This window comes from Chinchilla lanigera, unplaced genomic scaffold (genome assembly GCF_000276665.1).
Source record: "Chinchilla lanigera isolate Chin_1 unplaced genomic scaffold, ChiLan1.0 scaffold00007, whole genome shotgun sequence".
In the NCBI taxonomy this organism is placed as follows: Eukaryota; Metazoa; Chordata; class Mammalia; order Rodentia; family Chinchillidae; genus Chinchilla; species Chinchilla lanigera.
In genome coordinates this window covers 7326970-7336197 of record NW_004955408.1, presented here as the reverse complement: position 1 = coordinate 7336197, position 9228 = coordinate 7326970, and positions in this window count along the sequence as shown.

Below are 9228 nucleotides of genomic sequence, written 5' to 3'. Positions count from 1 at the left end.
CAGCAAAAGCAGCAAGAGCAAAAAGGGAGGAGCAGAAAGAGCAAGGCTCTTTCTCTCCCTTATATTGTACACAGCCTACCCACCCTAGGGTGAGTGTAGCACTCACAGCCATAATCCCAGCATTGGATCATGAATCAATCATAAACTCTAGAAGTCTAGCCCATGACTGCATGAGGCTTTGGGGGGACATCCAGACACAAACCATAACATGATATATAACAGTTTAATTATTATAAATGGAGAGATAACTCACTAGGCTGAAAGAACATGGATGATCCAAATAAGGTTTACATAGTAAGCCACTTTTATAGAAAATCTCTTAAAAATAAAATAGAATTAATTATATCAAATGAAGAAGTGGTTGGAGCATATTTTGAGAGAAATTCAAAGTAGGAAGACGTTAGTGATCTCACTGAAAACAAAATAGAATGTACAGCTGAAACACTGTGAGAAAGAGCACAGACAGGAGCTGGGGTGGAGAAGGATGCAGGAATGAGGTCACATTCCACCTTACAGGTCATGTAGAGCCACCTAAGATTCCTTCCTGAATATCATAGAAGAGCAGCATCTCACTGCTGTGATCATTAAACAAAGACTTAAGAGGTGTTCAATTACTATTCATGTTTTGCATTTAAAAAGATTTCCAGTTGAAAACATAAGTCCTCCCCAGTATGAGTGATGGGCTCCTGACTGCAGTAGGAAACTAACAGCAACCATCTTCAGCCTGAGTTCTGTTCCCTCTCAAATGGAAGATGCCAGTCTCAGCTCAGATCAGAGGAGACAATGCTGCATGTCCGTTAAGTGGAGGAGGAGATCACAGCTTGATGCCCAGAAGTATTGATTCCAACTGTCAACAAGACACTTTCCAAAGGTCAGACTCAGAACTGTGGCATATACTGCTCACCTTATCAGAAAAGAAGTAGACGTAGATGAAAAGTATATGATGAAAAGAAACAAACATGAACCGTGAAGCAGCTTGACTTGGATCCAAAGAATTCTGCCACTTTTTGGCTGCCTGCCTGCCTACCTACCTTTCTTCCACAGATATTTGAGAACTTTCTGCATAACCTTGGACAATTTATTCCATCTCTCTGAGTCTTTTTCCTTATTTGCAAAATGAGGATGGTCCTACTACCTTTAAAACTTATAGTGAGAATCAAATGAGATTTTGATTTGCAAATATTTGCACATTTGCAAATATTCAGTACACTGCCAAGTACATGAGAAAAGCTCAGTAAACATTTTCTCTCCAGCTTTTTTTTGTTTTAATTTTTATTTTTATTAGTGCACGTTTGCAGTACACAATGAATACATCCATTGTGGGGAATTGGTACATGTTCCCAACACGTCTCAATTCTTTTTCCCCTTCCCCTATCCTCTTTCCTAAAATTTCTTTTTGCCAGTATCAGATTCATTCATTTATTTTATATGTCCTTATGAATTTGACTATCATAAACATGAGCTAACAGCCACACTAAGAGGCCAAACACCATATATAATGTGTAATACAATAATCCTAAATCAAGGTACACATTTAAATACATTCTCTATGCTGGATCGCTTTATCCCTTTCAATTTTCCTCTTCCTACTTATAATTTCATAGACATTTATTGAGTGCCTTTTGTGTTCCAGCCTGTAATATGAAGACTGATGAGGAACACAGCAAGCAGGGCCTCTTTGAGCTTCTATTCAGTGGGAAAACAACAACAAAAAAAAATGAGTAACATACACAAGACATTCCTGAGAGCAACAGGTACCATAAAGAGAGCAACACCTATGTCAAGCATGATACCTTGAAGGGGTGCTAATTTTGTAAGTAAATGACAGTTGGCCTCTTGAATGTAGGGATGTTGGTGATGAAGGATGCATAAGAAGTAAAACCTGTGCTGGGCAGGGTGGTGCAGGCCTATAGTCACAGCTACTTGGGAAAGTGAGACAGGAGGAAGACTTGTGCCTAGGAATAGCTGACTAGCCTGAGAAACACAGTGAAACATTGTCTATTATGAAAGAGAGATAAATAAATAATTAGACCTGACATGCAAACATCTGAAGTCACTGTTTCCAGGTGGAGGATGCAGCAAGTCTAGTGTGCGGAGAAGGAAACATGGCCGGGGTGTTAGAGAAGCAGAAAGAAGGCCAGGCTCCTGGGGTGGAATAGAAGGGTAAGTGATGAGGGGCAAGACTGGGTGGTAGTCAGTAGCATCTGTACACAAGCATCCTGCTAGCAGAGAAAGCTGCAGCTGGCAGGCTGTGCACAGCTACAAGCCAGTCAGCATCTTCTAAGCAGTCCTGTTCCTGCACATGGTCTCCCTCTCCCCGTTACCCTGCCAAGGGAGTGTTTAAGAGCTGCTGGGACATATGGACCACACAGATAATTTTTCTATTTCCTTCAACCCAGCGGTCCTCAGAAGAACAGATTCACATCTTCAATCTTTCTTTAATCTCTCAGTTTGTAGCACCTGTCACTTTTGAAGATACACAGTTTACAATGGGAATCATAGAGCTTACAAGCTAGTAGTGGAAATAGATAAGTGCACATAATAAAGAAACTACACCCAAGGCAACAAAGTTCTCTGTCACCCCAGAGAACGGATGAAGTCTAAGCACGTACTTTGGGAAGGCTTTGTGGAAGAAGCCTTATGTCTAACATTTCTGCTTTGATAGGTAGGAGGTAAGATGTTCTTTGTTTTATTTTGCTTCCATCAGTTTATCTTTTCCTGATACTGGGATTGAACATAAGAGTGGGATATGTCTCTGGCACGATTTCACTATGTTTCCCAAGTTGGCTTGAAATTTGGAATTCTACCTCAGTCTCTTGAGTAGCTGAGATTACAGGCATGCACTCTCTATGGTTATTCCCTCTACATTTACACTAATCTGAATATATCCAGATTCCTCATGATTCATCTTTTTTTTCTCCTCTTCTTTGTAATTTTTGTTGAGAGATGATATTTCTTAATTTAATCCAGAATCAAATATGTCCACATGTTAATATGGGAGCATTCTGATTTAATATCACCTATTATTTTCATTAGAGTCTAAAAAACTCTAGCCTTTGTTCTAGTTATTTACCCAAAATTATCATTTTTAGTAGAAGCAAAGATAGAAGTAAATTCTTTTCTCATACTGAAATTTCTGATCAATGGATGTAAGTTTTGGCACTGGGTAATCAAACTTGGACCATGTAGCATATTTTGGGCCAAATTTGGGGGGTACATAGAGCCAAAGGAATAAGATTAGAGAGAGCAGTGTGGTTGTTTCTGGGTTACTTGAAAAACTTCCAATCATGGGCCCTACAAGGCCATTTTCTATAAAAGAAATGGGTAGGAAAGCCAATTCCAAGGAAGCTGATCTGATAATAAATTCTCAGTCCCAAATACCCAAAGGAAGGTCTTTAGTAGTAGACTGAATGTCCAAAATATTCTGTGCATGAGAAAGACACCAGGGGTAGTTACATAAACACAGATACATGGATTTTTTTTTCTTTTTTTTTTTTTTTTTTTTAGTAATTTCTTTTCTAGGTAGTCATTGCCATAATTCTGGGTCTTGATCCTCATCTTGCTGCGATAAACCTTATCTGTATTTCATCTTCCTTCAACTCTTTTGCTACCAAGAGGAAAATTAGAACCCTGGGATCTGAGCAGTTTTTGTAGAGACCCTGTGAGTTGGAACCTTCATTGCACTTCCTAGTTAGGCTCTAATATGCTCAAGATGGAGACACACAGAGGAATTAATGTTCTGAAAGAGAGCAGCAGCAATATTTTCATGAAGGCAACTTCTTATTTTGTCAAATGGTAATAGCAGTAAAAGTTTATTATGCAAAATGTGGGAAATCGAGAGTAAGTAATGGGATACAAATGAGTATTACTTCAGACCGCAGGAAAATAATGCATCATTGCCTGTCTCTTTCTTCTGCTTTATCCTTGTTTGTGCTGAGGGCACCTCATTCCCCTCAAACTTGTTCTGTTTCCTTTGTTTGTTTGTTTGTTTGTTTGTAGTTGAGACAGGAAACCTGCTGTGTTACCCAGGCTGGTGTCAAACTCCTGGGCTCAAGTGACTCTCCAGCCTCAACCTCCAGAGTAGCTGAGACTACAGATGCACACCACCATCCATCCCTGATCTCATAAATATTTTAATAATATATGGATATTTAACTGTTTCATCATGAGTATAACCCTTACTGCTTTTTAATGGTGGGAAATAAGTCCAATATTCATAATAGCTGTTTCTCTTTTCTTTTCACTGGATTTCTGTGATGGAAAGAGGATGTTACAGAGAGGATGTGACTGGGTACTAGGTTTGAGCCTAGTCTCACCATAGCTGTATAACTATGGTCAGGATATCATGCTCCAGTCCCTTGGCTTCTTCATTATAAGATAGAGATAAAGATAGTGCTGAATGGTAGCTAGGTAATTTGTGAGGAGTTAAAAACCATAAAAGAGTAGTCTCTAATAGAAAGATACCAAGTATTTAATAATGTGGGGAATTCCTATAAGAGAACATAAGCTCTATGGCTACAAAGGCTGTCATGCCCAAGAGTGAGGTATGAAAAATAAAGGCCTTTTGGTCTGTCTTTCATTTTCCCTCATTTTATTAAAGATAAGAGGATAATGAAAAATTCTCAACTGTAAGGGGAAAACAAAAAATCCCAGTGCACACATGAAAAATGAGAATGACCCTGCCACATTGTTGGAGAAAAACACAAAGAGGTGAGAACTATGGAAACAGGATTTAGAATATTGTATTCAGCTCCACACAATGGCTAAGTAAAGCTGGAAAACTAGATTAGTATATGTAATTTCCCAATATTTGAATGTTGGCACCTAAAAGACTTTTTTTTTAAAAAAAGGGGTATGTGATTTAACAAGTATATGACTTCAGTTTCCAGGTTGAAATATCTGAACTTTTTGAGTAGTGAATTCTGAATTCTAGTCTAGGAGTCCTGCCCCTGATTCTCTTGGCTGGAAGGGACCAAAGAATATGCTTAGCATCACCACTCTGTCCACTGCAAATGCTAGAACATACATATCAACCAGAGACAGAGATAAAGAGTGATCAGAGGAATCTGACACTGTTTGAAACCACTAGGGCCAAAAGCAAACAAACTTTTAAGCCATTAACTCATTAAAGCATGATTTACATTATCTTCTGAGGCACTCAGGGCTTTAAAAACATTTTTTCACTAAATACTTTGCCTCTTCATCTGGGCCTACAAATGCCCAATAGGTAACTAAAAGCAGAACAAATCTTGACCCTCCTTTTGTAAAGCTCTGGGCCATTGTCTTCTCAGCTCTGCATTTGGCATGCTGATCATTTCTGGCTGTCTATCTATAGATTGGCAGAACATAGTTTATTTGCCCTTGATTTGCATCTCATTGCCCTTCAAAACATAGGGCACCATGATAAGAGGAACTAATGTAATTTTCAAGATTCACAGAGATATCCAATTACTGTCTTTTTGCCATGTCCAGGTCCTGACCTCTTTCTTCCCAAGATCAATGCCTGGAAGTGTCCAGTCATGGTCCTGACCTAGTAATCCCCTAAGAAAAAGAGAGCCCATGTGACTGAAGCTACCACAAACAAGGACAATCATGTCATGAGAACAGAACTGCCTGCCCCCCACTTTCTCCTAGCCATGAGAATTCCCCTGCAGCTGCAAAACCAGAGCTGAGCTAATGACCTACTGTCCTGCCACACCAGCCAACCCTTGAGAGCTGGCCCCTACTTTCGTGTGTGGCCCAATCTTATCTTCTTCATCAGCCTGTGTCCTCTCCAGCTATACCCAAGCTGGAGTCCTTTTCTTATTCCAAGGAAAGCTTTTGCCTATAAATTCACACTACTACTTTAGTATTAATTTCTATGTCTGTTAACACATGGCCCCATGCAAGCTGGTGACAAAACGTACATATTTCTTGTTTTTGTCCTTTGTCCACACAATAATGCTTTGCCTTAGTTGGGAACTGTATCTTCTCCCTGAACTGCTGACTACAGACTAATAATAGAAGTCCTTCAAATTCTCCACCTGACTTTTGAAGTGTCACCTTGTCAGTCAACGTGTTTGATACTTTCCTTTCCTGAAAACTCTGGGCCATCCCTGGTGCTCATTAGAGTGGAGAGCAGTGTGTTATTGGGCTTCACTGTGATTCTCATTTGCTAAGGAAGATGACAAATGCTTGTAGTTTTAGGGAGTCCTTTCTGAACCTCCCTCAGGCACCAATTGCTTATTCAGACCTCAGGAGTTAAGTACTCTTGGGGGAATTACATCCTAATAAACCAGTTCATGATCAGGGAAGGCAAAGGAGAGAGACCAACTGCCCTTGACCCCTTGGGATGTCCTCTATGATAAAGGGCAGCCCGAAGGAGAGCCACTAAGGTCAGAACTCAATGTTTAGAACCATCCAAAGGGATACCACAAAGCAGTCAGGCTGATTCTGCGCTCATTACCCATTTTAGCTGGTCAACTAGAATGAAATAGAGAAATTCTGACACACCATTGCTCTCCAAATGACAGGATGTCTCTTTTCCACACTCTTCTAATTGGATTCGTGAAGATCCTTCTTACATTCTCATTTTCTCACCCAGTCTTCTCTAAGAAGGCTCCCTTTCGTTTCACTTCCTGTCTTGTATTACCTTGTATTCTCTGTGCTTTCTGCTCTACTCGCTTAGCTGCTTTGTCTTTTCACTTCACCTTTCTGGTAGAGACTGTCATCTTCTCTTCAACTGCTCAAGTCCTGGACTTAGTTCAGATTTTGTCTCCACCAGAATTGTTTCTGAGTCTCTTAGTGCACTGGGATGAACAAACCTCGAGGAAGAGAGGAAAGTCTTTGTTCTCTCCCTCTCCATTTTTAATCTGTACCCTGTGCCCAGAAAAATATATAAATCTGATTAACTGGATCTGAGGGTGGTATCATTTTACTTCCTAAAGGATAATTTTAGATATTCCATTGTGCCTCTTTTCTATTCTTACAGCAAGACGGGGTCTTGGAAATGACCCAATATGGTTTCTAGGAGCTACTTCTTTCTCTTGAACTGTTCCTTGTATACTCTGAGGTTATAGTTCTGAGGTAGGTCTGCAAGGTCTGGGATAAGTGACCAGTGAATTTCAAAGGGATATGTGCCTCATGCTTGGTCTTGGCTCTGTGCTTCTCTTTCCCTTGTAAAGGCAGTCTTTAAAAAAAAAAAAAAATCTTTTTTTTTTTTTTTAAAGAGAGAAAAAACAATAAAAACAATACAGAATTTCAAAACAAGATGACAGGAAATTAACAATGGTTATTATACTGCATATTGTTATCTTCAAAGTAATTGCTCAGATTACCAGATACAGGCATGCAAATTTGATCAAACAATATAAACACTAACTGTTCCTTTCAGTGAACTAATAGAAACATTAGCCAGAGCAATTAGACAAGAGAAAAGGAATTATGATAGGAAAGGAAGAAGTGAAATTATCATTATTCACAGATGATACTCTATACAAAAGACCACCAAAACTCCACCAAAAGACTCCTAAAATTACTAAGCAAATTCAGTAGCACAGCTGGGTGCAAAGTCAACACTCGAAAATCAATAGCATTCCTGTACACAAACAACAAACTCACTCAGAGGGAAATTAGGGAAACCACACCCTCCACAATAGCGTCCAAAAAAATCTAACAAAGGAAGTGAAAGACCTATATATTGAAAATTACAATACTCTGAAGAAGGAGAACAAAGAGGATTTCAGAACATAGAAAGATATCCCTTGCACATGGATAGGAAGAACCAACTTTGTGAAAATGGCCATACTTCCAAAATTGTTATACAGATTCATTGCAATCCCAATGAAAATATCTTTAGCATACCTCACAGATCTAGAGAAAACATTCCTAAAATCCATTTGGAGCAAGAAGAGACCTATAATAGCAAACGGAATGCTGGCAAACAAAGGTAAAGCCAGAGGCATCACAATCTCTGACTTGAAATTATACTACAAAACTTCTGTGATGAAATCAGCATGGTATTGGCAAAAAAAAAAAGCCAGACTTGAGGATCAATGGAACAGATTAGAAGAGGCAGACACAACTACAAGCACACTCAGCCACCTTACCTTTGACAGAGGGATCAAACATTTTACTGGAAGAAAGATAGCTTCTTTAAAAAATGGTGCTGGTAAAATTGGCTTTCCACGTGCTGAAAATTAAAACTGTCTATCACCATGAACTAAAGTCAAAATGGATTGAATATCTAAATATTAAAACAGAAACACTAAATCTACTTGAAGAGAAAGTAGGCAGAAACCTTGAAGACATAGAGGTAGGCAGAGAGTTCTTGTACAAAAACCAAACTGCACGGGAAATACTTCAAAGAATCAACAACTCGGATCTAATCTTATTGAAAAGTTTTTGTAAATCAAAAGGCAGTCTCTTTCACATCGTCAGTAATCCTATACCTTTTAAAATACCACTAGAAGTATTTGGTGGAAAGAGCAGCATTTGAAGCCAGACTATCTACAAGCATTTAAGAGAACCATTTAATTTCTCTGTGCTCCAGTTGCCTTATCTATACTGTGAAGGTGAGTACAGTGCTAGTGCCTTAGGATTATCTGGAAAATTAATTGAAAGGATGTTTCCAAAAGGCTGACAGCAGTGCTTAGAACACAGTAAACATGCAGCAAATGTCAGTCCTCTTCATCATCATCATTTACACCCCTGACCACATCACTCATAATTTCATCACAGACCTTAGATTTTGCCTTGTCACAGCACAGTTTGCATATATATTGCATATATATCTATATTTTAACCTCCATTTAAAAAAAAATTTACTGCCTGTGAAAATTATATGATGCTGGATTTTATTTTGGGGAACTGGTAGCCCATTTAATACATCTTAATTTCAATCCCATTTCCTCTCTTTCCCTTTTCTCCTTCTATCTAATTGTCCACTCCCTTATCTCCAGAAACCTGCTTTCCGGATTCCTGTCCTCTCTCCTATACTGTATGTATGTATGTATGTATGTATTTTTAGGTTTCTCACATAAGAGAAATCATGTGATATCTAACTTTCAAAGTCTAGCTAATCTCACTAATGTGATGGTTTCTCATTCCATCCACTTTCCTGCAAATGAAATGATTCATTCTTCATCAGTAATCCTTTGCATATATACACCATATTTTGTCTATCCATTGATCTGTTTTCGGGCCTCATGGTAGGTTCTATTTCTTGGCTATTGTAAACTGCACTGTTGT